Genomic DNA, 22,746 nt, shown 5'->3' with positions numbered 1-22,746 from the left:
ATTTGGAGGGCTTTGCAGACTACAGTGGAAAGAGAAATATCTTCACATTAAAACTAGACAGAAGCATTCTGAGAAACTTCTTTGTGATGTGTACATTCATATCACAGACGTAAACCTTTCTTTTGATGGAGCAGTTTGGAAACAGTCGTTTTGTACAATCTGCAAAGGGACATTTGTGAACCTATTGAGGCCTCTGGGACAATAGGAAATATCTTCACATAAAAACTAGACAGAAACTTTCTGAGAAACCTCCTTGTGTTGTGTGTGTTCATCTCACAGAGTTGAAACTTTCTTTTGATTGAGAAGTTTTGAAACACTCTTTTTATAGAATCTGCAAGTGGATAGTTGGAGTGCTTTGCACCTTATAGTTGAAAAGGAAATATCTTCACGTAAAAACTAGACAGAAGCATTCAGATAAACTTCTTTGTGATGTGTGCATTCATCTCACAGAGCTGAACCCTTCTTTATTTTGAAAAGTTTCAAAGAAGTCGTTTTCCAGAATCTGCAAAGGGATATTTTGGAGCCCTTTGTGGCCTCTAGGGAAACCGAACATAATTTCACATAAAAAATAGACAGAAACTTTCTGAGAGATTTCTTTGCAATGTGTACCTTCTTCTTACAGAGCTGAAGCTTACTTTTGATTGAGCAGTTTGGAAACAGTTTTTTGCAGAATTGGCAAATGGATATTTGGAGTTCTTTGCGGCCTCTGGTGGAAAAGGAAATATCTTTACATAAAAACTAGAGAGAAGCATTCTGAGAAACATCTTTGAGGTGTGTGCATTCAACTCACAGAGTTGAACCAATCTTTTGATTGAGCAGTTGGAAACTTTCTTTTTGTAGTATCTACAAATGTATGTTTGGAACGCTTAGAGGACTATATTTGAAAAGGAAGTATCTTCACATAAAAACTAGACAGAAGCATTCTGAGAAACTTCTTAGTGATGTGTGCATTCATCTGGGGGAGTTGAAAGACTCCTTTGATTGAGCAGTTTGGAAACAATCTTTTTGTAGTATCTGCATGTGGATATTTGGAGCGCTTTGTGGCCAATGATGGAAAAGGAAATATCTTCACACAAAAGCTAGACTGAAGCATTCTGAGAAATTTCTGTGTGATGTGTGCATTCATCCCACAGAGTTGGAACTTTCTTTTCATTGAACAGTTTCAAAACACTCTTTCTGTAGAATCTTCAAGTGGATATTTGGAGAGCTTTGCAGCCTCTTCTGGAAAAGGAAATATCTTCACATAAAAATTAGACAGAAACATTCTGAGAACCTTCTTTTTGATGGGTGCATTCATCTCACCACGTTGAACGTTTCCTTTGATTCAGCAATTTTGAAACACTCTTTTTGTAGAATCTGCAATTGGATATTGCAGCGCTTTGAGGCCTATGTTCAAAAGGAAATATCTTCACATAAAAACTAGACAGAAGCATTCTGAGAAACTTCATTGTGATGCATACATTTTTCTCACAGACTTGAAGCATTCTTTTGATTGAGTAGTTTTGAAACACTCTTTTTGTAGAATCTGCAGGTGGACATTTGGAGTGCTTTGAGGCCTACAGTGGAAAAGGAAGTACCTTAACATAAAAATTAGACAGAAGCATTCTGAAAAACTTCTTTGTGATGTTTGCATTCATCTCACAGAGTTGAACCTTTCTTTTGATAATGCAGTTTTGAAACATTCTTTTTGTAGAATCTGCAAGTGGATATTTGGAGCGATTGGTGGCCTACGATGGAAAAGGAAATATCTTCACATAAAAACTAGACAGAAGCATTCTGAGAAACTTCTTTCTGATGTGTTCATTCAACTCACAGAGTTGAACAACTGTTTTGTTAGAGCAGTTTGGAAATAGTCATTTTGTAGTATCTGCAAATCGATATTTGGAGTGCTTTAAGGCCTGTGGTGGAAAAGGAAAAATCTTCACGTAAAAATTGGACAAAAGCATTCTGAGAAATTTCTTTGTGATGTGTGCATTTCTCTCACAGATTTGAACATTTCTTTTGATTTAGCAGTTTTGAAACACTCTTTTTGTGGTATCTGAAATTGGATATTTCGAGCGCTTTGCAGATTCCAGTGGAAAAGGAAATATCTTCACATAGAAACTCGACAGAAGCATTCTGAGAAACTGCTTTGTGATGTGTGCATTCATCTCACCGAGTTCAAACTTTCTTTTTATTGACCAGTTTTGAAATACTCTTTTTGTTGAATCTGTAAGTGGATATTTGTTGTTATTAGAGGCCTTTTTTGAAAAAGGAAATATCTTCATATAAAAACTAGACAGAAGTATTCTGAGAAACTTCTTAGTGATGTGTGTATTCATCTCACAGAGTTAAACCACACTTTTGATTGAGCAGTTTGGAAACAGACTTTTTGTAGTATCTGCATGTGGATATTTAGAGCACTTTGATGCCTATGGTGGAAAAGGAAATACCTTAACATAGAAATTAGAAAGAAGGATTCTGAGAAATTTCTTTCTGTTGTCTGCATTCATCTCACAGAGTTGAACCTTTCCTTTGATTGAACATTTTTGAAACACTCTTTTTGTAGTATCTGCAAGTGGATATTTGGAGTGCTGTGAGGCCTATGGTGGAAAAGGACATATCTTCACATAAGAACTGTAAAGCAGGTTTCCTAAAAACAGCCTTGTGATGTGTGCATTCATCTCACAGAGGTAAGGGTTTATTTTCTCTGTTCAGTCTGGAAAATCTCTTCTTCTACAATCTGAAAAGGGGTATTTTTGAGCACTTTGAGGCCTATGATGACAAAGGAAATATCTTCAAATACAAAGTAAAAAGAAAGTTTCTCAGATACTTCTTTGAGATATGTGCATTCATCTCACAGAGTTGAATCTCTCTTTTGATTGAGCAGTTTGGAAATGGCATTTTTACAGAATCTGCAAATGGATATTTTTGAGCACTTTGAGGCCTATGCAGAAAAAGAAGCATCTTCAAAGAAAACTATAAAGAAGGTTTCTAAGAAACTGTTTTATGATGTCTTCATTCGTCTCACAGATGTAAATGATTCTTTTCTTTTATCAGTTGGGAAACTCTGTTTTTTTAGAATCTGCTAAGGGATATTTGTGAGTGCATAGAGCCTTATGGTGAAAAAGGAATTGTCTTCACATAAAAACTAGACAGAAACCTACTGAGAAACTTCTTAGTGATGTGTGCATTCATCTCACAGAATTGAAACTTTCTTTTGATTGAGCAGTTTGGAAACATCTCTTTGTGGAATCTGTAAAGGGATATATCTGAGCACTTTGAGGCCTATGGTGAAAGAGAAAATATGTCCACATAAAAACTAGACTAAAGAATTCTGAGAAACTGCCTTGTAATGTATGCATTCATCTCACAGATTTCAACAATTCTTTTGATTGAGCAGTTGGGAAACCGTCTGTTTGTAGAATCTGCAAAGGTATATTTGTGAGCGCTTTGAGGTCTGTGGTTAAAAGGAAATATCTTCACATAAAAACTATAAACAAGGTTTGTGAACAACCTCTTTGTGATGTGTGCATTCATCTCACAGAGTTGAACCATTCCTTTGACTCAGCAGTTTGGAAAGAGTCTTTTTTTAGGATCTGCAAAGGGATACTTTTGAGCACTTTGAGGCCCGTGGTGAAAAAGGAAACACATTCACATAAAAACAAGATAGAAGCTTTATGAGAAACATCTTTTTGATATGTGTATTCATCCCAGAGAGGTGAACCTTTCTTTTGATGAGCAGTTTGGAAGCAGTATTTTGTAGAATTTCCAAATGGTTATTAGTTAGCACTTTGTGTCCTATGTTGAAAAAGGAAATATCTTTACATAAATACTAGACAGAATATTTCAGAGAAACTGCTTTGTGATGTGTGATATCATCCCACAGGGTTAACCATTTCTCTTCATTGAGCAGATTGGAAATTCTGCTCTTGCAAAATCTGCAAAGGGATATTTGTCAGTGCTTTGAGGCCTATGGTGAAAAAGGAATTATCTTCATGTAAAAACTGGACAGAAGCTTTCTGTGAAACAACTTGGAGATGCGAGAATTCATCTCACAGAATTGAAACATCCTTTTGATTGAGCAGTTTGTAAACAGTATTTTGGTAGAATCTGCAAAGGGATATTTGTGATGCTTTGATGCCTATGGTGAAAAAGGAAATATTTTCACATGAAAACTAGAGAGAAGTTTTCTGAGAAACCTCCTTGTGATGTGTGCATTCATCTCACAGATTTGAACCTTTCATTGGATGGAGCAATTTGGATACAGTATTTTTGCAGAATCTGTAAAGGCATATTTTTGAGAACTTTGAGGCTTATGATGAAATAGGAAATATCTTCACATAAAAACTAGACAGAAGCTTCCCAAGAAACTTCTTTGTGATGTGTGCATTCATCTCATAGAGCTCAACCATTCTTTTGATTGAACAGTTTGGAAACAATCTTTTTGTAGAATCTGCAAAGGGATATTTATGAGTGCTTTGAGGCCTATGGTGAAAAAGGAAATATATTCACATAAAAAGTATAAACAAGGTTTCTCAGAAACAGCTTTGTGATGTAAGCATTCATCTCACAGAGGTAAAATTTTCTTTTCTCTGGTTAGTCTGGAAACTCTTCTTGTAGAGTTGGCAAAGGGATATTTGAGTCCTTTGAGGCTTATGGTGAAAAAAGAAATATCTTCACATAAAAATTAGAGAGAGGCTTTCTGAGAAACGTCTTTGTGATGTGGGAATTCATCTCACAAAGATGAAACTTACTTTTGATTGAACAGTATGGAAACTATCTGTTTGTGGAATCTGCAAAGGGATATTTATGAGCATTTTGACGCCAATGGTAAAAAAGGAAATGTATTCATATAAAAGGTATAAAGAAGGTTTCTTAGAAACAGCTTTGTGATGTGTGCATCGATCTCACAGAGGTAAATGTTTATTTTCTCTGATCAGTCTGGAAACTCTGTTCTTGTAGAATCTGCAAAGGGATATTTGTGAGTGCTTTGAGGCCTATGGTGAAAAAGAAAATATCTTCACATAAAAACTAGACGGAAGAGTTCTTAGTGGCTTCTTTGTGATGTGTGCAATCATTTCACAGAGTTCAACCATTATTTTGATTGAGGAGTCTGGAAACTGCCTTTTTGTAGAATCTGCAAGGGATATTTTTCAGGACTTTGAGTGCTATGGTGAAAAAGGAAATATCTTCACATAAACAATGGACAGAAAATTTCTGAGAAACCTCTTTGTGATGAGTGCATCCATCTCACAGAGTTCAAACATTTATTTGGTTGAGCAGTTGGGAAGACGTCTTTTTGCAGAATCTGCAAAGGGATATTGCTGAGCACTTTGAGGCTTATGGTGAAAAAGGAAATACCTTCACATAAAAACTATAAAGAAGGTTTCTGATAAAATTCTTTGTGATGTATGCATTCATCTCATGGAGTTGAACTATTTTTTTGATTGAGCTGTTTGGAAACAATCTTTTTGTAGAATCTGCAAAGGGATATTTTTGAGCGCTTTGAGTCCTAGGGAGAAAAAAGAAATATCATCACATTAAAAGTATAAAGAAGGTTTCCGAGAAAGAGTTTTGTGATGTGTGCATTCATCTCACAGAGGAAAACATTTGTTTTCTTTGATCAGTCTGGAAATTCTGTTCCTGTAAAATCTGCTAAGGGATATTTGTGAGCAGATGGAGGCCTATGGTGAAAAAGGAAATGTCTTCATATAAAAATTACACAGAAGCCTCCTGCAAAACTTCTTAGTGATGTGTGCATTCATCTCACAGATTTGAAACTTTCTTTTCTTTGAGACGTTTGGAAACAGTCTTTTTGTAGAACCTGCAAAAGGCTATTTGGAGCACTTTGAGGCCTATGGTGAAAAAGGAAATATATTCACATAAAAACTAGACTGAAAGTTTCTGAGAAATTTTTGAGGTGTGTGCATTCATCTCACAAAGTTCAATAATTATTTTTACTGAGCAGTTTGGAAACAGTCTTTTTGCAGAATCTGCAAAGAGATATTTGTGAGGGCATTGAGGCCTAAGGTTTAAAAGGAAATATTCACATAAAAACTTAATAGAAGCTTTCTGAGAAACTTCTTTTTGAAATGTGCATTCATCTCACAGAGTTGAAACTTTCTTTTGATGAGCAGTGTGGAAACAGACTTTTTGTAGAATCTGCAAAGGAACAATTTTGAGCACTTTGCATCCAGTGGTGAAAAAGGAAATACCTTCACATGAAAACTAGACAGAATGTTTCTGAGAAACTGCTTTGTGATATGTGCACTCATCTCCCAGATGTTTCTGTTTCTTTTCATTGAGAAGATTTGAAACTCTTTTCTTGTAAAATCTCCAGAGGGATATTTATGAGCCCTTTGAAGCATATGGTGAAAAAGGAAATATCTTCACATAAAAACTTCACAGAAGCTTTCTGAGAAACATTCTGGTGATGTGAGCATTCATCTCACAGAGTTGAAACATTCTTTTGATTGAGCAGTGTGTGAAGAGTCTTTTTGTAGAATCTGCAAAGGGATATTTGTGAACCTTTTGAGGCCTATGGTGAAAAAGGAAATATCTTCACATAAAAACTAGAGAGAAGCTTTCTGAGAAACCTCTTTGTGGTGTGCATACATCTCACAGAGTTGAACCTTTCTTTTGATTGAGCAATTTGGTAAAAGTATTTTTGTAGAATCTGTAAAGGGATATTTGTGAGTACTTTGAGGCCAATGGTGAAAAAGCAAGTATCTTCACTTAAATTCTAGACAGAAGCATTCTGAGAAACTTCCTTTTGATGTGTGCATTCATCACACAGAGTTAAACCTTTGCTTTGGTTGAGCAGTTTGGAAACAGTCTTTCTGTAGAATCTGCAAATGGATATTTGGAGTGCTTTGAGGCCTATGGTGAAAAAGGAAATATATTCACATAAAAACTAGACTGAAGGTTTCTGAGAAACTTCTTTGAGATGTGGGCATTCATCTCACAGTGTTCAGTAATTCCTTTTATTGAGCGGTTTGGAAACAGTCTTTTTGTAGAATCTGCAAAGGGACATTTGTGAGGGCTTTGAGGTGAGGCCTATGGTGAAAAAGGAAATATCTTCACAGAAAAACTATAAAGAAAGTTTCAGAGAAACTTCTTCATGATGTGTGCATTCATCTCACAGAGTTGAAACATTCTTCAGATTGAGCAGTTTGAAAACAGTCTTTTTGTACAAACTGCAAAGGGATATTTAGGAGCGCATTGAGGCCTATTGTGAAAAAAGAATTATCTTCACATAAAAACCAGAAAGAAGCATTCTGAGAAGCTGCTTTAAGATATGTGTATTCATCTCACAGAGGTAAACATTTCTTTTCATTGAGCAGTTTGTAAATTCTGTTATTCTAGAGTCTACAAAGGGATATTTTTGAGTGCTTTGAGGCCCACATTGAAAAAGGGACTATCTTCACATAAAAACTAGTGAGAAGCTTGCTGGGAAACTACTTTCTGATGTGTGCATTCATCTAACAGAGTTGAAACTTTCTTTTGATTGAGCAGTTTGGAAAGTCTTTTTTTAGATTCTGCAAAGGTATATTTGGGAGCGCATTGAGGACTATGTTCAAAAAGGGAATATCTTCACATAAAAACGAGAAGGAGGTTTTCTGAGAAACTTCTTTGTGATGTGCACATTCGTCTCACAGTGTTGAACCACTCTGTTTATTGAGCAGTTTGGAAACATTCTTTTCATAGAATTTGCAAAGGGATATCTGGGAGCACGTTGAGGCATATGGTGAAAAAGGAAATATCTTCACATAAATAGTATAAAGAAATTTTCTGAGTAACTCCTTTCTGACATGTGCATTCATCACACAGAAGTAAAAGTTTCCTCCCATTGAGCAGTTAGTTTTTATGTGAAGATGTTTCCCTTTTCACCATAGACCTCAAACTGCCTATATATATCCCTTTGCAGATTCTACAAAAAGACTGTTTCCAAACGGCTCAAAGAAAGTTTCCACTCTGCGAGATGAATGCACACATCACAGAGAAGTTTCTCAGAAAGTTTCTGTCTACTTTTTATTTGTTGATACTCCCTTTTTCACCATAGGCCTCAAACCACTCATAAATAACCCTTTGCAGATTCTACAAAAAGACTGTTTCCAAACTATTCAATCAAAAGAAAGGTTCAACTCTGTGAGGTGAATGCACACATCACAAAGAAGCTTCTCAGAAAGCTTCTGTCTAGTTTTTATTTGATGATGTTTCCTTTGTCAATATAGGCCTCAAAGTGCTCACAAGTATCCCTTTACAGAATTTACAAAAAGACTGTTCCCAAACTGCTCAACCAAAAAAAAGCTTCAAATTTTTGAGATGAATGCACACATCACAAAGAAGTTTCTCAGAAAGCTTCTGTCCAGTTTTTATTTGAAGGTATTTCCTTTTTCACCATAAGTATCAAAGCATTCAAATTATCACTTTGCAGATTCTACAAAAACATTTTCCAACCTGCACTATCTAAAGAAAGGTTCAAAGCTGTGAGAAGAAAGCACACATCAAAAAGAAATTTCATAGAATGCTTCTGTCTAGTTTTTATGTGTAGACATTTCCTTTTTCACCATAGGCCAAAAAGTGATCCCAAATATCCCTTTGTACATTCTACAAAAGGACTGTTTCAAAACTGCTCAATCCAAAGACAATTTCAACTCTTCGGAATGAATGCACACATCACAACGAAGTATCTCAGAAAGCTTCTGTCTAGTTTTTGTGTGAAGATATTTCTTTTTTCACCATAGGCTTCAAAGAACTCACAAATATCACAAAGCATGTTCTACAAAAAGACTCTATCCAAACTGGTCAATGAAAAGAACACTTCAAATCTGTGAAAAGAATGAGCACATCACAAAGAATTTTCTCAGAAAATTTCTGTCTAGTTTTTATGTGAAGATATTTCCATTTTCACCATAGACCTGAAATCACCTACATACGTCCCTTTGCAGATTCTACAAAAAGATTGTTTCCAAACTGCTCAATCAAAGAAAGCTTTCTACTCTGTGAAATGAATGCACACATCACAGAGAAGTTTCTCAGAAAGTTTCTATCTAGTTCTTGTTTGTCGATACTCCTTTTTTCACCATAGGCCTCAAACTGCTCATAAAAAACCCTTTGTAGATTCTACAAAACGACTGTTTCCAAACTGCTCAATCAAAAGAAAGGTTCAACTCTGTGTGATGAATGCACACATCACAAAGAATTTTCTCAGAAGGCTTCTGTCTAGATTTTATTTGTGGATATTTCCTTTTTCACAACAGGCCTCAAAAAGCTCACAAATATCCCTTTGCATATTCTACAAAAAGACTGCTTCCAAACTACTCAATGAAAGAAAATTCAACTCTGTGAGATGAATGCACACATCACAAAGTGGTTTCTCAGAATACTTCTGTCCAGTTTTTATATGAAGATATTTCCTTTTTCACCACATGACACAAACCACTCAAAAACATCCCTTTGCAGATTCTCCAAAAAGACTCTTTCCAAACTGCTCAATCAAAAGAAAGATTCAACTCTTTGAGATGCATACACCCATCACAAAGAAGTTTCCCAGAAAACATGAGTCTAGTTTTTATGTGAAGATATTTCCTTTCTCACCATAAGCCTCAAAGCCTTCACAAATATCACTTTGCAGGTTCTATGAAAAGACTGTTTCCAAACTGCTCAATCAAAAGAAAGTTTCAACCCTGTGAGAGGAATGCATGCATCACAAAGAAGTTTTTTGGAAAGCTGCTGTCTATGTTTCATTTTTCGATATTTCCGTTTTCACCATAGGACTCAAACCACTGAAACATATCACTTTGCAGATTCTACAAAAAGACGGTTTCCAAACTGCCCAATGAAAAGAAAGGTTCAACTCTCTGAGAGGAATGCGCACATCATGAAGAAGTTTCTCAGAATTCTTCTCTCTTGGTTTTATGTGAAAATATTTCCTTTTTCACTGCAGAACTCAAACCACCCATAAATATCCCTCTGCACATTCTACAAAAAGACTGTTTCCAACCTGATAAGTCAAAAGAAAGTTTCAACTCTGTGAGATGAATGCATACATCACAAGGAAGTTTCTCAGATTGCTTCTGTCTACTTTTTATGTGAAGGTATTTCCTTTTTCACCATATGCCTCAAAACGCCTTCAAATATCCCTTTACAGATTATACAAAAAGACTCTTCCCAAACTGCTCAATCAAAACAAAGGTTCAACTCTGTGAGATGAATGCACACATCTCAGAGAAGTTTCTTTGAAAGCTTCTGTATAGTTTTTATGTAAAGATATTTCCTTTTACACGATAGGCCTCAAAGAGCTCAAAAATGTCTCTTTACAGATTCTACAAAAATACTGTTTTTGAACTGGTGAATCAAAATCAATGTTCAACTCTGTGAGATGAATGCACACATCCTAAAGAAGTTTCTCAGAATGCTTTTTTATAGGTTTAGGTGAAGATATTTCCTTTTCCACCATAAGCCTGAGAGCATTCACAGATATCTCTTTGCAGATTGTACAAAAAGACTATTTAAAAACTTCTCAATCAAAACAAAAGGTCAACTATGTGAGATGAATACACATATCACAAAGAAGTTTCTCAGAAAGCTTCTGTTTAGATTTTATTTGTAGATAATTCCTTTTTCACCATAGGTTTCAAATTGCTCACAAATATTCCTTGCAGTTTCTAAAAAAGACTTTTTCCAAACTACTCAATCAAAAGAGAGGTTCAACTCTGTGAGATGAACACACACATCACAAAGAAGTTTCTCAAAAAGCTTCTGTCTAGTTTTCATGTGAAGATAATTCCTTTTTCAACATAGGCCTCAATGGGTTCACAAATATCCCTATGCAGATTCTACAAAAGACTGTTTCCAAACCACTCAATCAAAAGGAAGATTCAACTCTGTGAGATGAATGCACACATCACAAAGAAGTTTCTCAGAGAGCTTCTGTCTAGATATTATTTGTGGCTATTTCCTTTTTCACCATAGGCCTCAAAGGGCTCACAGATATCCCTTTGCAGATCCTATAGAAACACTGTTTCCAACCTGCTCAATCTGAATAGGGGTTCAACACTGTGAGCTGAATGCACACATCCCAAAGAAGTTTCTCAGAATGCTGCTGTCTAGTTTTTATGTGAATATATTTCCTTTTTCACCATAGGCCTCAAATCGCTCACAAATGTCCCTATGCAGATTCTACATAAAGACAGTTTTCAAACTGCTCGATGAAAAGAAAGGTTCAACTCGGTGAGACGAAAGCACACAACACAGCGAAGTTTCTAAGAATGCTTCTGTCTAGTTTTTGTATGAAGATATTTCCTTTTTTACCATAGGCCTCAAAGGGTTCACAAATATCACTATGCAGATTCTACAAAAAGAATGCTTCCAAATGGATCAATCAAAAGGAAGCTTCAACTCTGTGAGATGAATGCACACATCACAAAGAAGTTTCTCAGAAAATTTCTGTCTAGTTTTTCTGTGAAGATGTTTCTTTTTTCACCATAAACCTCACATTGTTCACAAATACCACTTTGCAGATTATACAAAAAGCTCTCAAACTGCTCAATCAAAACAAAGGTTCAACCCTGTGAGATGAATGCACACAGCACAAAGAAGTTTCAGAGAAAGCTTCTTTCTAGCTTTTATTTGTGGATATTTCCTTTTTCACCTTAGGCCTCAAACTGCTCACAAATTTTTGCAGATTCTCCAAAGAGACGTTTTCAAACAGCTCAATCAAAAGACAGGTTCAACTCTGTGAGATGAATGCACACATCACAAAGAAGTTTCTCAGAATGCTTCTCTATATTTTTTTTGTGAATACATTACCTTTTTCACAATATGCCCCAAAATTTTCACAAATATACCTATGCAGATTCTATAAAAAGACTGCTCCCAAAATTCTGAATCAAAAGGAACCTTCAAATCTGTGAGATGAATGCATACACACCAAGGAAGTTTCTCAGAAAGATTCTGTTTAGTTTTCATTTGCATATATTTCCTTTTTCACCATATGCCTCAAAGCGCCCAGAAATATCTCTTTGCAGATTCTATCAAAAGACTGTTTCCAAAATGCTCAATCAAAAGAAAGGTTCAAACACATGAGATGAATGCACCCATCACAAAGAAGTTTCACAGAAAGATTCTGTCCAGATTTTATTAGTGGATATTTCCTTTTTCACAATAAGCCTGAAAGGGCTCACAAAAATCCTTTGGCAGAATCAACAAAAAGACTGTTTACAAACTGCTCAATCAAAAGAAAGTTTCAACTCTGTGTGATGAACACACACATCACAAAGAAGATTCTCAGAAAGATCCTGTCTAGTTTTTATGTGAAGATATTTCATTTTTCACCATAGATGTCAAACCTCCTACATATATACCTATGCAGATTATTCAAAAAGCCTGCTTCCAAACTGCTCAATCAGAAGAAAGGTTCCACTCTGTGAGATGAATGCACACATTACAAAGAAGTTTCTTAGAATACTTTTGTCTAGTTTTTATGTGAAGACATTTCCTTTTTCACTGTTTGCCAAAAATGGATCGCAATTATCCCTTTGCAGATCCTACAAAAAGATTGATTCAAAATTTCTCAATCAAAAGAAGGGTTCAACTCTGTGAGACAAATGTACACATCTCAAAGAAGTTTGTCAGAAAGCTTCTGTCAACCTTTCTGTGAATATATTTCTTTTCTCACCATGGGCCTCAAACTGCCCACAAATATACTTTTGCAGATACTTCAAAAAGACTATTTACAAATTGCTCAATCAAAAGAAAGGTAAAACTCTGTTTGATGAATGCATATATCACCAAGAAGTTTATCAGAAACCTTCTGTCTATTTTTCATTTGAAGATATTTCCTTTTTCACTGTAAGTATCAAAGTGTTCACAAATATCACTTTGCAGATTCTACAAATAGACTGTTTCTAAATTGCTCAATCAAAAGAAAGGTTCAACTCTGTGAATTGAGTGCACACATCACAAAGAAGTTTCTCAGAAAGCTTCTCTCTAGTTTTTATATGAAGATATTTCCTTTTCCACCATAGGCCCCAAAGCGCTCCAAATATCCACTTGTAGATTCTACAAAAAGATTGTTTCCAAGCTGTTCTATCAAAAGAAGGTTCAACTCGGTGAGAAGAATGAACACATCACAAAAAAGTTTCTCAGAAAGCTTCTATCTAGTTTTTAAGTGAAGATATTTCCTTTTTCACCATAGACCTCAAAGCTCTCTCAAATGTCTCTCTTCAGATTCTACAAGAAGACGGTTTCCAAACTTCTCAATCAAAAGGCAGGTTCATATCTTTGAGGTAAATGCACACATCACAAAGAAGTTTCTCAGAAAGCTTCTGTCTAGTTGTTATGGGATGATATTTGCTTTTTCACCATAAGCTTCAAAACCTTCAGAAATATCAGTTTTCAGATTGTACAAAAAGTGTGTTTCCAAACTGCTCAATGAATAGAAAGGTTCAACTCTGAGAGATGAATGCACACATCACAAAGAGGTTTCTCAGAAGTCTTCTGTCTGGTTTTTATCTGAAGATATTTCCTTTGTCACCATAGGCCTCCTATCACTCACAAATATCCCTTTGCAGATTCTACAAAAAGACTGTTTCCAAACTGCTCAATCAAGAGAATGGTTCAACTCTGTGACACGAAGGCACACACCACAAAGAAGTTTCTCAGAAATATTCTGTCTAGTTTTTATGTGAATATATTTACTTTCTCACCATATGCCTTAAGACACTCACAAATATCCCTTTGGAGATGCTTCAAAAAGATGGTTTCCAAACTGCTCAATCAAAAGAAAATTCAACCCTGTGAAATGAATGCACACATGACAAAGAAGTTTCTCAGACAGTTTCTGTGTATATTTTATTTGTAGATATTTCCTTTTTCACCATAAGCCTCAAACTGCTCACAAATATCCCTTTACAGAATCTACAAAAAGACCATTTGCAAACTGCTCAATCAACAGCAATGTTGAAATCTGTGAGATGAATGCACACATCACAAAAAAGCTTCTCAGAAAGTTTCTGTCTATTTTTTATGTGAAGATATTTCCTTTTTCAACAGAAGCCTCAAATCGTTCACAAATACCATTTTGAAGATTCTACAAAAAGACTGTTTCCAAACTGCTCAATCAAAAGAAAGGTTCAACTCCGTGAGATGAATGCAAACATCACAAAGAAGTTTCTCAGGAAGATTCTTTCTAGTATGTATTTGTAGACATTTCCCTTCTCACCATAGGGCTCAAACCGCTCACAAATATCCATTTATAGATCTACAAAAGACTCTTTCCAAACAGTTCAATTAAAAGAAAGTTTCAACTCTTGAGATGAATGCACACATCAAATAGAGGTTTCTTAGAAAGCTTCTGTCTAGTTTTTATGTGAATGTATTTCCTTTTTCACCATTAGCCTCAAAGCTTTCACAAATGTCCCTTTGCAGATTTTACAAAAAGACTGTTTCCTAACTGCTCAATCTAAAGATCAGTTCCAAACTGTGAGATGCATGCTGACATCACAAAGAAGTTTCTCAGAAAGAGTCTGTCTAGTTTTTACCTGAATATATTTACTTTCTCACCTTTGGCCTCAAACCACTCAGAAATATCCCTTTGCAGATTTTCCGAAAAGACACTTTACAAACTGTTCAATCAAAAGAAAGTTTCAACACTGTGATATGAATGCTCACATCAAAAAAAAAAGTGTCTCAGAAATCTTCTGTCTAGATTTTATTTGTGGAAATTTCCTTTTTCTCCATAAGCCATAAACTGCTTAAAAATATCCCTTTGCAGATTCTACAGAAAGACAATTTACAAACTGCTCAATCAAAAGAAAGTTTCAACTCTGTGAGATGAATGCTCACATCACAAAAAAGTGTCTCAGTAAGCTTCTGTCTAGATTTTATTTGTTGATATTCCCTTTTTCACTTTAAGCCATAAATCACTTAAAAATATCCCTTTGAAGATTCTACAAAAAGACTGTTTCCAAACTGCTCAATGAAAATAATGGTTAAACTCTGTGAGTTGAATGTGTGCATCACAAAGAAGTGTCACAGAAAGATTCTGTCCAGATTTTATTAGTGGATATTTCCTTTTTCACCATAAGCCTGAAAGGGCTCACAAATATCCTTTGGCAGAATCTTTAAAAAGACTGTTTACAAACTGCTCAATCAAAAGAAACATTCAGCTCTGTGTGATGAATGCACACATCACAAACAAGGTTCTCAGAAATATTCTGTCTAGTTTTTATGTGAAGATATTTCCTTGTTCAACATAGGCCTCAAAGCGCTCCAAATATCCAATTGCACATTCTACTAAAAGACTTTTTCCAAACTGCTCAATCAAAAGAAAGTTTCAACTCTGTGAGATGAAAGTGCACATCACAAAGAAGTTTCTCAGAAATATGTGTCTAGTTTTTATGTGAAGATAGTTCCTTTTTCACCACAGGCCTCAAAGGGCTCACAAACATCCCTTTGCAGATTATACAAAAAGACTTTTTCCAAACTCCTCAATCAAAAGAAATGTTTAAATCTGTAAGATGAATGCACACATCACAAAGGAGACTCTCAGAATGCTTCTGTCTGGTTTTTATGTGAAGATATTTCTTTTTCAGCATAGGCTTCAAACCACTCAGAAATATCCCTTTGCAGATCGCACAAAGAGACTGTTCCAAACTGCTCAATGAAAAGAAACTTCAATTCTGTGATGTGAATGAAAACATTACAAAGTAGTTTCTCAGAATGCCTTGGTCTAGTTTTTATGTAAAGATATTACCTTTTTCACCATAGGCCTCAAACTGCTCAGAAATATCCCTTTGCAGATTCTACAAAAAGACTGTTTGCAAACTGCTCAATGAAAAGAAACCTTCAACTGTGTGAGACGAAAGCACACATCCCTAGAAGTTTCTCAGAATGTTTCGGTCTTGTTTTTATGTGACGATATTTCCTTTTTCTCCATAGGCCTCAAATCCTTCCAAATATCCATTTGCAGATTCCACAAAAAGATTGTTTCCAAACTGCTCAATCAAAAGAAAGTCTCAACTCTGTGATATGAAAGCACACATCACAAAAATTTCTTAGAAAGCTTTTGTCTAATTTTATGTGTAGATATTTCCTTTTTCAGAATAGGCCTCAAAGTGATCAGAATTGCCCTTGCAGATTCTACAAATAGACTTTTTCAAAACTGCTCAGTCAAAAGAAAGGTTAAACTCTGTGAGAGGAATTTTTTCACCACTTGCCTCAAAGTGCTACAAACATCCATTTGCATATTCTATGAATAGACTGTTTCCAAACTGCTCAAAATCAAAACAAAGGTTCAACTCCATGATATGAATGCACACATCACAAAGAATTTTCTTAGAAATCTTTTGTCTAATTTTTATGGGAAGATATTTCTTTTTCACCATAGGCCTCAAAGCACTGCAAATATCCACTTACAGATTCTACAAAAATACTGCTTCTAAACTGCTAAATCAAAGGAAAGTTCAACTGTGTGAGATGAATGCACACATCACAAAGAAGTTTCTCAGAAAGCTTCTGTCTACTTTTTATGTGAAGATATTTCCTGTTTCACCATAAATCTCAAAGGGCTCACAAACATCCCTTTCTGGATTCTACAAAAAACTGTTTCCCAAGGGCTCAATCAAAAGAAAGGTTCTACTCTGTGAGAGGAAACCACACATCCCAAAGAAGTTTCTCAGAAAGCTTCTATCTAGTTTTTATGTGAAGCTATTTCCTATTTCACCATAAGCCTCAATGGGTTCACAAATATCCCTATGCATATTCTAAAAAAAGACTGTCTCCAAACTGCTCAGTCAAAAGCAAGTTTTAACTCCATGAGATGAGCACACACATCTCAAAGAAGTTTATGAGAATGCTTCTGTCTAGTTTTTGTGTGAAGATATTTCCTATTTCACTGTAGGCCTCAAAGTGCTCGCAAAAATCCCTTTGCAGATTTTATAAAAAGACTTTTTCCAAGCTCCTCTGTCTAAAGAAGGTTTCAACACTGTGAGATAAATGAACACATCACAAATACGTTTCTCAGAATGCTTCTATCTAGGTTTCATGTGAAGATATTTCTTTTTCACCATAGGGCTCAAACCACTCAGAAATATCCCTTTGCATATTGAACAAAAACACTATTTCCTAACTACTCAATGAAAAGAAAGTTTCAACTCTGTGAGGTGAATGCAAACATCACAAAAAAGTTTCTCAGAAAGCGTCTGTCTAGTTTTCATGTGAAGATATCTCCTTTTTCACCATAGGCCTCAAAGCCCACAAAATATCCATTTGCAGATTATACAAAAAGACTGTTTCCAAACTGCTCAATCCAAAGAATGGTTCAACTCTCTGAAATGAAAGAACACACCACAAAGGAGTTTCTCTGAAAGCCTCTGTCTAGTTTTTATATGAAGATATTTCCTGTTTCACCGTAGGCCTCAAAGCGCTCTCAAATATCCCTTTAAAATTCTGTGAAGAAAGTCATTGGTAGCTTGATGGGGATGGCATTGAATCTATAAATTACCTTGGGCAGTATGGCCATTTTCATGATATTGATTCTTCCTACCCATAAGCAAGGAATGTTCTTACATTTCTTTGTATCCTTTTTTATTTCATTGAGCAGTGGTTTGTATTTCTCCTTGAAGAGGTCCTTCATGTCCCTTGTAAGTTGGATTCCTAGGTATTTTATTCTCCTTGAAGCTATGCAGCCATAAAAAATGATGAGTTCATGTCTTTGTAGGGACATGGATGAAATTGGAAATCATCTTTCTCAGTAAACGATCGCAAGAACAAAAAACCAAACACTGCATATTCTCACTCATAGGTGGGAATTGAACAATGAGAACACGTGGACACAGGAAGGGGAACATCAAACTCTGGGGACTGTTGTGGGATGTGGGGAGGGATGAGGGATAGCATTAGGAGATATACCTAATGCTAAATGACAAGTTAATGGGTGCAAAACCTCAGCATGGCACATGTATACATATGTAGCTAACCTGCACATTGTGCACATGTACCCTAAAACTTTAATTATAATAATAATAAAATAAAAATAAATATAAAAATAAATAAAAAATAAGAAAAAAAAATCCCTTTGCAGATTCCACAAACAGACTGTTTCCCAACTGCTCAATCAAAAGAAAAGTTCAACTCTGTGAGATGAAAGCACACATCACAAAGTTGTTTCGCATAAAACTTATGTCTAGTTTTTATGTGAAGATATTTCCTATTCCACCGTAGGCCTCAAAGGGCTCACAAATATCCCTTTGCAGATTCCAAAAAAATACTGTTTCCAATTGCTCAATCAAAAGAAAGGTTAAGCTCTTTGGGATAAATGCACACATCACAAAAAATCTTTCTAGGAATGCTTCTGTATAGTTTTTATGTGAAGTTATTCCCTATTTCACCATAGTCCTCAAAGGGATCAAAACTATCCCTTTGCAGATTCCACAAAAATACCGTCCCCAAACTGCTCTATGAAGAGTAAGGTTCAACTCTATCAGATGAATGGAAAAAATCACAAAGAAGTTTCTCAAAAAGTTTCTGTCTAGTTTTCATATGAGGATACTTCCTATTTCACCATAGGCCTCAAAGGGCTCAAAAATATCCCTTTGCACATTCTACAAAAAGACTGCTTCCAAACTGATCAATCAAAAGAAAGCTTCTACTCTGTGAGAAGAAAGCACACGTCATAAGGAAGTTTCTCAGAATGCTTCTGTCTAGTTTTCTGTGAAGATATTTACTTTTTCACCATAAGCTGCAAACTGCACACAAATATCCCTCTGCAGATAGTACAAAAAGACTGTTTCTGAATTGTGCATTCATAAGGTTCTACTGTGTGAGATTAATACACACGTCAGAAATAAGTTTCTCAGAATGCTTCTGTCTATTTTTTATGTGAAGATATTTCTTTATCTCCATAGGGCTCAAAACGCTCAGATATATCCCACTGCAGATACTACAAAAAGACTGTTTCCAATCTGCTCAATAAAAAGAAAGCTTCTACTCTGTGAGAAGAAAGCACACATCATAAGAAAGTTTCTCAGATTGTTCTGTCTAGTTTTTATGTGAAGATATTTCCTATTTCACCTTATTCCTCAAAGGGCTGACAAATATCCCTTTGCAGATTCTACAGTAAGATGGTTTCCAAACTGATCGATGAAAAGAAAAGTTCAACCCTCTGCAAGGAATGGACACATCACAAAGAAGTTTCTCAAAGTTCATCTGTTTAGTTATTATGTGAAGACATTTCTTTTTCACCGTAGGCCTCAAACCACTCAGAAATATCCTGTTGCAGATTGTACAAAAAGACAGTTTCCAAACTGCTCAGTCAAAACAAAGGTTCAACACTGAGATGAATGCACACATCACAAAGACGTTTCTCAGAACGCTTCTGTTTAGTTTTTATGTGAAGATATTTCCTTTTTCACCATAGACCTCAAAGGACTCCAAATATCCATTTGCAGATTCTGCAAAAAGAGTGTTTCCAAGCTGCTCAATCAAAAGAAAGATTAGACTCTGTGAGATGAATGCAAACATCACAAAGCAGTTTCTCAGAATGCTTCTGTCTAATTTTTATGAGAAGATATTTCCTTTTTCATCATAGGCCTTAAACTGCTCACAAATATCCCTCTGCAGATATTACAAAAAGACCGTTTCCAAACTGCTCAATCAAAAGAAAGGTTCAACTCTGCAAGATGAAAGCACTCATCAAAAAGAAGTTTCTCAGAAAGCTTCTGTCTAGTTTTTATGTGAAGATATTTCATATTTCAACAAAGGCCTCAATGGGCTTAGAAATATGCCTTTGCAGATTGTCCAAAGAGACTCTTTCCAAACTGCTCAATCAAAGGAAACGTTCAACATGTGAAATGAAAGTGCACATCACAAACAAGTTTCTCAGATGGTTTCTTTCTAGTTTTAATATGAAGATATTTCCTTTTTCACCATATGCTTCAGTGGGCTCAAAAATATCTCTTTGCAGATCCTACAAAAGGCCTCTTTCCAAACTGCTCTAACAAAGGAAAGTTTCAACTCTGTGAGGCGAAATCACAAATCACAAATAAGTTTCTCAGAAAGCTTCTGTCTAGTTTTCATGGGAAGATATTTCCTATTTCACCTTAGGCCATAAAGGGATAACAAATATCCCTTTACAGAATCTACAAAAAGACTGTTTCCAAACTGCTCCACCAAAAGAAAATTTCAACTGTATGAGACTAATGGATGCATCACAAAGCAGTTTCTCAGAATGCTTCTGTCTAGTTTCTATGTGAAGATATTTCTTTCACCATAGGCCTCAAACATCTAAGAAATATCCCTTTGCAGATTGGACATAAAGACTGTTTCCAAACTTCTCAATCAAAAGAAATTTTCAACTCTGTGTGATGAATGTACACATCACAAAGAACTTTCTCAGAATGCTTCTGTCTAGTTTTTATGTGAAGATATTTACTTTTTCACCATAGGCCTTAAACCGCTCCCAATTATCCCTCTGCATATTATACAAAAAGACTGCTTCCAAACTGCTCAATGAAAAGAAAGTTCAACTCTGTGAGATAAAAGCACACATCACAAAGACGTTCTTCAGAAAGTTTCTCACTAGATTTTATATGAAGATATTTAGTTTTTCACCACAGGCCACAAAGCGCTCCAAATATCCATTTGCAGATTTTTCAAAAAGACTGTTTCCAAACGGATCAATCAAAAGAAAGTTTCAACTCTGTGAGATGAATGCAAACATCACAAAGAAGTTTCTCAGAATGCTTCTGTCTAGTTTTTCTGTGAAGATATTTCCTATTTCACCATGGCTGTCAATGGGTTCACATATATCCTTTTGCAGAGTCTACAGAAAGACTGTTTCTGAACTTCTCAATGAAAAGAAATGTTCAACTCTGGGAGATGAATGCACACATGAAAAAGAAGTTTCTCAGAATGCCTCTGTGTAGTTTTTATGCTAAGATATTTCTTTTTCACCGTAGACCTCAAACCACTCAGAAATATCCCTTTGCAGATTGTATGAAAAGATGGTTTCCAAACTGCTCAATGAAAAGAAAGATTCAACTCTGTGACATGAATATGCACATCACAAAGAAGTTTTTCAGAAAGCTTCTGTTTAGTTTTTAAGTGAAAATATTTCCTTTTTCACCATAGGCCTCAAAGCCCTCCAAATATCCTTTTGCAGAATCTACAAAAAGAGAGTTTCCAAACTGTTCAATGAAAAGATAGATTCAAGTCTGAGAGATGAAAGCACACATCACAAAGAAGTTTCCCATAATGCTTCTGTCTACTTGTTTTGTGAAGATATTTTCTATTTCAATATAAGCCTCAAAGGGTTCACAAATATCCCTTTGTAGACTCTACAAAAAAGACAGTTTTTGAACTGCTCCATGAAAAGAAAGTTTCAACTCTGTGAGATGAATGCACAAATAATAAATTAATTTCTCATAATGTTTCTGTCTAGTTTTTATGTGAAGATATTTCTTTTTCACCATAGGCATAAAACCGTCCAGAAATATCCCTTTGTAGATTCTACAAAAAGACTGTTTCCAAACTGCTCAATCAAAAGAAAGGTTCAACCCTGTGAGATGAATGCACATATAACAAAGAAGTTTCTCAGAAATCTTCTGTCGTGTTTTTATGTGAAGATATTTCCTTTCTCAACATAGGCCTCAAAGTGATCCAAATATCCATTTGCAGATTCTACAAAAAGACTGTTTCCAAACTGATCAATCAAAACTAATTTTTAACTCTCTGAGATGAAAGCACACATAAAAATGAAGTTACTCAGACAGCTTTTCTCTAGTTTGTATGTGAAGATATTTCCATTTCACCTGAGGCCATAAAGGGCTCAGTAATATTCCTTTGAAGTTTCTACAAAAAGACTGTTTCCAAAGTGCTCAATCAAAAGAAAGGTTCAACTCTGTGAGATGAATGCACACATCACAAAGAAGTTTCTCAGAATACTTCTGTCTAGTTATTATGTGAAGATATTTCCTTTTTCACCATAGTCTTTAAACTGCTGAAAAATATCCCTCTGCAGATACTACAAAAAGACTATTTCCAAACTGGTCCATCAAAGAAAGTTTCAACTCTGTGAGATGAATGGACTCATCACAAAGTAGTTTCTCAGAATTCTTCTGTCTAGTTTTTATGTGAACATATTTCCTTTTTCACCGTAGGACTCAAATTGCTCCAAATATCCATTTGCAGATCCTACAAAAAGAATGTTTCCAAACTGCTCAATCAAAAGGTAGGTGCATCTCTGTGAGATGAAAGCACACATCACAAAGAAGTTTCTCAGAAAGCTTCTGTCTACTTTTTATATGAAGGTATTTCCTTTGGCACCATGGGCCTTAAACTGCTCACAAATATAACTCCGCTTATACTTCCAAGAGACTTTCTCCAAATTGCTAAATCAAAAGAAACGTTCAACCTTGTGAGATGAATGCACACATCACAAAGAAGTTTCCCAAAATGCTTCTGTCTAGTTATTATGTGAAGATATTTCCTTTTTCACTATAGTCTATAAACCACTCAAAAATATCCCTCTGCAGATACTACAAAAAGACTGTTTCCAAACTGGTCCATCAAAGAAAATTTCAACTCTGTGAGATGAATGGACTCATCACAAAGAAGTTTCTCAGAATTCTTCTGTCTAGTTTTTATGTGAACATATTCCCTTTTTCACCATAGGACCCAAATTGTTCTAAATATCCATTTGCAGATTCTACAAAAAGAATGTTTCCATACTTCTTAATCAAAAGAAAGGTGAAACTTTGT

Source organism: Pongo pygmaeus, chromosome 23 (genome assembly GCF_028885625.2).
Source record: "Pongo pygmaeus isolate AG05252 chromosome 23, NHGRI_mPonPyg2-v2.0_pri, whole genome shotgun sequence".
NCBI classification, from domain to species: Eukaryota; Metazoa; Chordata; class Mammalia; order Primates; family Hominidae; genus Pongo; species Pongo pygmaeus.
Note: the sequence above shows the minus strand (reverse complement) of the source record.